A 9095-nucleotide genomic window follows, 5' to 3' on the forward strand; every position below is an offset into this window, starting at 1 on the left:
TTACAAAATCGAGCCTTCATTTATCAACTTCCATTTTTCTTATTTTTATACTTAAATCGAGCCTACTACCCTTATAAATTTACCATCACCTTAGCCAACCTTTAAAACCATTTGAAAGCTTCCGCATCTTTAGCCTTATTTTATCCTATTTCCGATAACTCAACTATTCCTCGTCGACGATCGGGCAATCAAGTGAATCGACTCAATCAACCTAGTCGGATCACATCATTTGGTATCAGAGCTACTAAAACGAGGAATGCCGACGTTCGTACCAAGCTCGGAGTAGGTTCGTAACGAAAAAAAAATCAAAAAAAGGAAGTCAAAAAAAAAAATTTTTTTTGAGTTGGAATTTAATTTTTTTTCTCTTCCTTGTATTTTGTTTACTATTGTATTGGATTTTAAAAAAAGGAGAAGAAATTCAGAAAAAAAAATTCAAAAAAATCGAAAAAAAGGGAAAAAAGTGACAAAAAATCGAGTTAAAAAAAAGAAGAAAAAACAAAAGTGAAAAGTCTTGTGAGTTTTATTTTGTTTTATTTTGTTGCTTCCGAGCATCCATTCATTTTACCATTCCCTCTACCCCCCCAAACGCCACACATACTTTGATTTTTATTTTTCTTTGTTTAGCCTACCCTACACCCGACGTTATCCCTTGTAACCCATTTGAAGCCGACCCTCTAAGCCGCAATAAGTCTTCTTGAAACAAAATACGAATTCACGAGAGTGAGACGAGCGGAAAAAGGCACGAGTGGTGAGTACATTAGAGCGAGCAAAAGCCATTAGACAAGTGTAAACACGAGTGGAGTGTTATCCAATTTTCTTTCCGAGTGAAATTGTGAGGTTTGTGGTGAGGTACTTCATTTTTTTTATTTTGTTTTGTGATCTAACATTTTCTTTTTAGCAACAAAAATCATGTCATACGAAGAGTTCACCGAATCGGAATACCAATATTTGGTTCAAGAAAAGTGAAGAATGGCGACTAAACGAGACCAAAGTGATCGAGTTTCTTCAAGTCGTAAAACGGAACCAAGAACCCCACGGAGATATACCCCCGACTACTACTTAAGAAAAAGTTCCTATCGTGATTCCTTTTCGCCATCTACTTCGAGACAAAGAGATTTATACTATGACGCATATTCATCAGCGAATTCGAGAAGTGACTTCGATCGAAAGTCCTTTTCATCAAGAAATTTGAGAAGACGAGAAGCCGATTACGATTTTGATTCATTCCAAGATGGCGTTCGAAGAGAAAGACATACTCCTACTAGATCTTCAAAGAAATCTTACCCGGAGTATTCTTCACGAAGTTTTGATTGTGAATCATATGCAAATAGTTCTTCATCTTTCGAACAAGATTTGTATTCTCATCGTTCTTTTGTACATTCTTGTAAAGAGAAAACAAAGAAAAGAAAAGAAAAAGAAAAAGCAAGAGAAGAAAAAGAAAATGAAATAAAAAGAAAGAGAGGCAAGAGGCAAGTAAGAGAGAAAATGAGCGAATCTTGAGAGAACTTGAAAAAGCCTTTGAAAAAGCCTTTGAAAAGCAAAAAGAAAATGAAAAAGGAAATGAAAAGAAATTTGAGAGTGAAAAAGAAGATGAAAAAGAAATTGAAACAAAAGAAACGAGTGATCCAGAAGAAAAAGAATCGAGTGAGAAAACAAGTGAGCAAGTGAGGATTATTTCTACTAACCCACCTGTTCGATCTTCTTGTGAGTTAACTTTTCAGGTTCCTAGAAGTTTGTGCGACCAATTCCATCTACATTACCTTCCAAACGAGAGGTGTTTTAGGTTGTTCGAAAAAGGTAAGTTCGTGAATGACTACCACCCACTTGCGATCAAAGGTAAGGAAGGTAAGGATTCTTTGTTTATCGAATCAAAGTCACTTGATTTGGATAATTTTTGTTCACTTACTGTTGTTAACGATTTTGTTTTAAAAGGTGCCATATACAGTTTTTTTATGACGATTACTACATTGGCAAATTTGTTGACAACATTGGATTAGTTTTCCCTAAGCAAATTTTGAACATGTTTGATCAAAGTCTGTCACGTAAAAATTCTCATGTGTTTGACCCTGCAAACTTTTTGAACTCATGTGTTAAATCTTTATGTTTAAATATGCCTGCTCAATTGATTTGTGATAAATCTGCCTGTTTGAAAAGTTGCATGTTCGTTAAAAATTCTTTGTTTGGCATCCATGTTAAAAGATCTTCACATGATATGTGCAATTGTGTTCTTCATGAACAATCTTTGAGTTTTTGTGTGAAATTTCCATGTAGTGATTTGCATTCCCGATTAATACTCTTGAAGTATGAACCTTTGCATTTTGGTATGCTCGGTTTTATCAAATCAACATGTGTGTTTAAACTAGTGAAATATAATTCGTGTGGTGAGTTGATTATATCTTCTTCTAATATGTTGCTTGTTGGAATTCCTAATCAAGTTCGTGTGTTCAAGCCTGGTATTTGCTACATGAATTCATTTTATGGAAACATTAAGCGCTTTGCATCCTTTACATTGAAATTATGTTTGCTTGAAGTTCGAATTTTTGATAAGAAGGTGAAATTCAATGATTTGGGTTTCAATTTTGATTCATTTATTAATCACCTTGTTTGGCCACATTTGAAATTTTCGTTTCATTTCGAGAAGGTAAGGCCAACCTATGTTTTTGGAATTGAATCAAATTTCCATGGTAACTTTCCTTTTCCATTTAAGTCCATAGTTTTCGATAATACTAACCCGTCTTATTTTTGTGAATTCCACCCCTCAAGGAGCAAGACATGTCATGGTGCGTCACCACCTATTCAAATTTATCGAAGTAATAGGTTTGTCTTACGTTATCTATCCAAAGAGAGAAGATTCATTTTGACTGAGAAAGGTAAACCCAATCCTCAATTTTCTTCTCTTCATATTCGTCAAGGTAAGTCATCTGAAAATTTTCAAATATCTTTGCTCACTTCGATTGAAGTTGAAAATTCCATTGATTGGTTGTTTGGAAATTATTTATACTTTGATGTGATGGATTTTTCCTTTTGGAATTGTGATGATGTGATTATTACGTTGGAATTTGGAGACTCCCCTCATGTTGTTCAAAAACGAAAGGAAGAATTAGCATACCTTTGGCCATGGCATACCTTGCATGAGCAAGACAAAGGACCAAATGAGTTACTATATTCGATTAAAGAAATTAAAATGTTTTGGATGAGGAATAATGTGTTTAAGTGCCTACCATCGTTTTTAACCAATTATCCCTTGATCCAACTTAGTTTTCATGTTTGTAACGATGGTCTAACGAAACTCTTTGATAAATTTATGTATGCTTGCTTTGTCCAATTGAGATTTTTGGCATATGTTCGATTGAATGAATATTTTATGAACTATCAAACACATTTGAATTTGACTCCTTTGAGTTTCTTTTTATTGGCTGTGGTAAGAATTTTTCAGGTTTGTGTGACATCTTCCATCCCATTTGACCGAGGAAAACCATGCATGAGTCAAAGTTCTCCCATGGACAAACGGATCGACTTGAGGACAAGTCGCCTAAAAGAGGGGGGGAATGATACGAGCACGCCCCGCGAACTTCATCGAGCAAGTCTGTCAAGCCGAGCATTGACATGTTGGCAAGCTGATCCCAGCTCGTTTCCAGCTCCACGAGCTCCGTCTAGCTCAAATCCAGCTTATTCAAGCTCGATCCAACTTGACTGAGCTAAACCGAGCTCACTCCTAGCTCATATTTAGCTCACGAGCTAAACCTTAGCTCAACTTCAGCTTAGGAGTTTAGCCTCAGCTCAACTTTAGCTCACGAGCTAAAACTTAGCTCATTTTAGTTTAAACTCGGTTTTGTCTTTAATACATTAAATAAAATTTGCACATATTCATTTAAGCATTAAACTTGTCTTATATTAATATTTGTTATTAATATATCATTGTCATTATATAAATTGATTATGTTCACATAGCCGAATTAATGCATGACATTAATGTGTTCACATCATGCCGAATTTATGAGTGTTCATGAGATGTCTTAATGACTTGTTTATTTCATGTAGGTACATTCCTTTGGACGGTACAATGTATGAATGAAGAAACATCTCTTTTGGGCATTCCACACTCATGAATGAAGAAGTATTAAATGCTGGTGCATGTACGGCTAGATGCAATGTTTCTACAAATTCATGCATGTGTCGAATGCATGTATGGACATTAAAGGCTAGTCCATGAATGGATCAAATGCATGGGATGATAGAATGCATGAATGGCTTAAGTGCATGTATGGTGGCTGTCTCTTAACTTTCCAAGGCACTTATTCGGCCAAGAAGTAGCTGCTAACTAATTCTATGTTGACCATAGAGCTCCTTGAGCATGTCCACACTTTGAATTGACCTATAGGCTACTACACATGCATGGATGGGTTCAAGAACGTCCAAGGGAAGGAATTAACTCAATAATTCAACATATTGATTGAATTAAGTGCATGCACAAAGGGGAGAACGAATTTACTAGGTTCATGCTACCATTTATGAACTTACATGCCATTAAAGTGTTTAATTATGAAGATACATGGTCCATACAAGTGCATGAACGTCCCAAGGAGATGAATGCAACCTTTTGGTGCACATACAAGTCACTTGAAGCCTTTCTTTATGACTAAGCATTCATGCACAAACTAAGGGGGAAGAAAGTGTCCATTCAGCTAGTGCATGAATCTGCCGAATTTATGAACTATTTTAATACATTAGTGTGAACGTTTTTATTATTGTGTGAACACCTAGATGCCGAATTTGAATGGTCATCTATGTGCCTATAAATATTTGTTTTCTTTCATTTGTAAAGGACTTTTGACTTTTGATCATTTGAATGAACTTTGTTCAAAGAGTGAGTTTTCTCCTCTCTAAATTCGTACGAGTTTCGATCTGACTTATCTAGCGTGCTAGTGGCGTCTATCGTTCTCTTTTGAACTTATCACCTTGCTTTGGTGTGGTGTTCAACCTTCTACAATTCCGCAATCCCACCTTGAACCGAATAGAAATCGGGGTGACACTTTTAGTGTTGAATCGTTTCTGGTGTTTAAGCTCATTTATCCATTCCACCGACTATCCTAGATTTTACCCAACTTTAATATCTTTTTACAAAACCGAGCCTTCATTTATCAACTTCCATTTTTCTTATTTTTATACTAAAATCGAGCCTACTACCCTTATAAATTTACCATCACCTTAGCCAACCTTTAAAACCATTTGAAAGCTTCTGCATCTTTAGCCTTATTTTATCCTATTTCCGATAACTCAACTATTCCTCGTCGACGATCGGGCAATCAAGTGAATCGACTCAATCAACCGAGTCGGATCACATCACTAAATGTAGTTAAATGTTAAGTATATATGCTGGTATATAATATATGAATTTATACTTGTAAATGCCGAATGTGTATGAGTTTGAAAACTATGTTCGAGCTTTCGATTCGACCGAGTTACGACGTTCGAAAGCCCTGTATGAACCTTAGGAATAGTTAGGATACATATGTCATGAAACAGGATTTCGACATTTGTGTTCCTTGTGTATGATTATTGAACCGAAAGTTAAAGGGTAGGTGTACATTTTGTGCTTATATTCGAATGAAGCAATTGAATTGCTAATGTGATATGTTATGTGAAATGTGTTAACATGTGAATAAATAAGCAAGACACTGGAAATGTATCCAGGCTAAAGACCCGCAGGCTTCGTGCTGGAAATGTATCCGGGCTAAAGACCCGCAGGCTTCGTGCTGGAAATGTATCCGGGCTAAAGTCCCGCAGGCTTCGTGCTGGAAATGTATCCGGGCTAAAGACCCGCAGGCTTCGTGCTGGAAATGTATCCGGGCTAAAGACCCGCAGGCTTCGTGCTAGAAATGTATCCGGGCTAAAGTCCCGCAGGCTTCGCGCTGGAAATGTATCCGAGCTAAAGTTCCGCAGGCTTTGTGCTGGTAATATAATTTCGGGTTTTATACCTAGCAGGCCAAGTGTCGATGAATTTGATAAAAGTATACAATTACAAGATCCTACACTAAGTTGACAAATTGAAAGTGCATTACATATTAAGTTGGCCAGGTACGTATCATGTACTCGTATGTGATTTGATTTGAATTAAATTATAAATATATAAAGTGATGCATCTGTGAATAAGTGTTATGACTATATATGTGATCGTGATATATTCGGTAAATGTGTGAAGTTATGTGAAGTGATTTTATGTTTATATTCAAATATAAACACTTGGTCCTTGTGGAAAGGTTTGTGGAAGTATATGATTTATTTTAGGTGATTACGATCATGGAAAATTAAATGTGAATATGATATTGTATTTTATTCGTTTCAATTGAACTAAGGCTGTTAGTGAAGCATTTTAATGCCTATGTTATATGAGTTCGATCTTGAATGACATGATATACATGTTTAGATAATTTGAATGCAAGGAATGTGTGAAAGAGCAAATTGTAATAAATCTGCTTGGGACAGCAACAGTAGTGTGATTTTGGAAAATCACCATAAATTGTGGAAATTGAATTAGAAGCTAAATAAATTATGTAATTAAATCTTAATGAGTCTAGTTTCTTATAAAAGAAACCTTGTAAGCAAAAGAATTGTAGATAATGAGATATTTGAAGTGGCGTAAGATAGAGTCAAAATGACTTTGAAATCCCCTGTTCTGTTTTTAGAAAATCATTGTAAATTGTACAATGATGATTATAAGATAAAATTTATATACTTAGACTCCTTAATGAGTCTAGTCTCAAATGAAATAAATGATAACATAATTATAGTTCTGTATAATGAGAAAATTGATTTGTAGTGAAGAGTGGTCAGAATAGTCAAACAGTGAAACAGGGGAAACTTCAATAAAAATCTGGTATTGATTGGTCAAACCAAAAATTCTGAAAATTTTATGTATGGAATATGTATGAGTCTATTTTCAGGGAAAATTAACGACACTTGATTTGGAGTTTCTTAGCTCCAGTTATAAACAATTTAGTGACTGTTGCTCAGGAAGACAGCTTGTAGTGAATTTGTGATTTTGTTGTAAACATGGTTAAAACTAGTTAATGAGATGCTTTTCGAGTTCTTATGATCTTATTTGTGATTTGAATATTTGGTTTTAATTGAGTTCAGATTCAAGTGAGATGAATTTGCTAAATATGCATTATGTTCATGGATACTTGGCCAAAATGGCAATTACCTAGGAATGATTTCTTGAAAATTTGAAATAATCAATCTATAAGTAAATTAATTGTTTGCATTGCTTAAAATTTACTAAGCATTGAAGCTTACTCCGTGTTCTCTTTTCCATTTCTTATAGGTTTATCCTTTAATTCGAGTTGGAAGAGCCGGAGATATCATCACACTATCGAGTCATTATGTGAGTTGAGAAGCTTGTATATCATCATGGTTTAAGGCATGTATAGGATAGACTATAGGTAGAATGATATTTCGACTTTGTACACATTATAGCCATGCGAAGATGGCTTGCTCATTTTGTTTAGAGAAGCCTTATAATTGAACTAATGTGTTGAAATGTTTTAGTTATAACTTGATAGTAGTTATTTTGTTATTAGATATTTGGTTATGTTTTGATAGTTAGTCATTTTGGAAATTTATAAGAGCTCTTATGAAAAATCAATGAGACAGGTTTGCATTGTTGATAATTTATGTCTGGTAAGTATCTTTGACCTTATAGAAGTTTTGTTCAGTCAAGTAATACCTCATAACCTTATTCTGGCAACAGATACGGGTTAGGAGTGTTACAGATGCAGTAAGCAATACGTTGAGCTTAGTTGCAACTTGTTTATGCGAGATGTATATCTATATGTGTTCTGAAATGTGAATTGATTTTATTTTAAATTATAAATGAATTTGACTTGAGTGAATATATATATATAAATGTTTGGAATTAAACTGTTGATCAGTAAAGCCTCATAATCCTATTCCAGCGACGGATACGGATTAGAGGTGTTACATTTTATTGGTATCAGAGTTACAGTTTAGTCAGTTCTAGGACTAACATAGCGTGTGTGAGTCTAGCTATACATGCCATAATATTATTCTGTGATAGTGTGATGACTTCTGACATTTGAAATGTGTTTTCATATAGTAAATGGATCCCAATAGAGCTGTAGCTGATGATGTCAAGAGTGTAGTGCCTGCTCCCACGCAAGGGACAACGTAGGCTAATTCTTGACTGACTTCGAGTAATAAAGAAAGTGAGGCTAAACAAGCATTCTATCAAATGATGAATGACTAGTTCACTCAATATATCCGGACTAACCCAGCTGCACAACAACCCCCACCTCTGATTAATCCATCTTCCATGCCTGTTATACCTCAAGTAAATGATCCGTTGTGATTGAGTAGACCACCTATTGATAAAATCAGAAAACATGGAGCTGAAGAGTTTAAAGCCACTGATGATGATGACGCTGAGCGGGCTGAGTTCTAGCTTGATAATACCACCCATGTGTTTGATGAGTTGTCCTGTACTCCAGATGAATGTTTGAAATGTGCTATATCCTTCCTTCGAGACACAACATATCACTGGTGGAATACCTTGGTATCAGTAGTTCTGAGAGAGCAGATGACCTTGGAATTCTTTCAGAGTGAGTTCTGTAAGAAATATATTAGTCAGAGATTTATCGATCAGAAGCGTAAGGAATTTTTAGAGCTGAAACAGGGTCGGATGATAATGATAGAGTATGAGCAGAAATTTGTAAGACTCAGTCGGTATGCTCGAGAGTGTGTATCTACTGAAGCCATAATGTGTAAAAGATTTAAAGATGGACTGAATGAAGACATTAAATTATTAGTTGGCATAGTTGAGATAAAAGAGTTTGTGGTACTTGTGGAGTGAGCCTGCAAAGCTAAGGAGCTCGGGAAAGAGAAAAAGAAAGCTGATTTTGAAGCTAGAGACTCGCGTAAGAGATCATTCAGTAGGTCAGTCCAGTCGGCACCAAAGAAGTTCCTAGATGATTTTAGTCATTCAAAAGCCACTTCGGGTTATTCTCGATGAGACCAAAGCAGACCACCGGTTGGTTCGAGAGCTACCTCAGTAGCCAATGTGGGTAATGTCAGATCAA

Source organism: Gossypium hirsutum, chromosome A08 (assembly GCF_007990345.1).
Source record: "Gossypium hirsutum isolate 1008001.06 chromosome A08, Gossypium_hirsutum_v2.1, whole genome shotgun sequence".
NCBI lineage: Eukaryota > Viridiplantae > Streptophyta > Magnoliopsida > Malvales > Malvaceae > Gossypium > Gossypium hirsutum.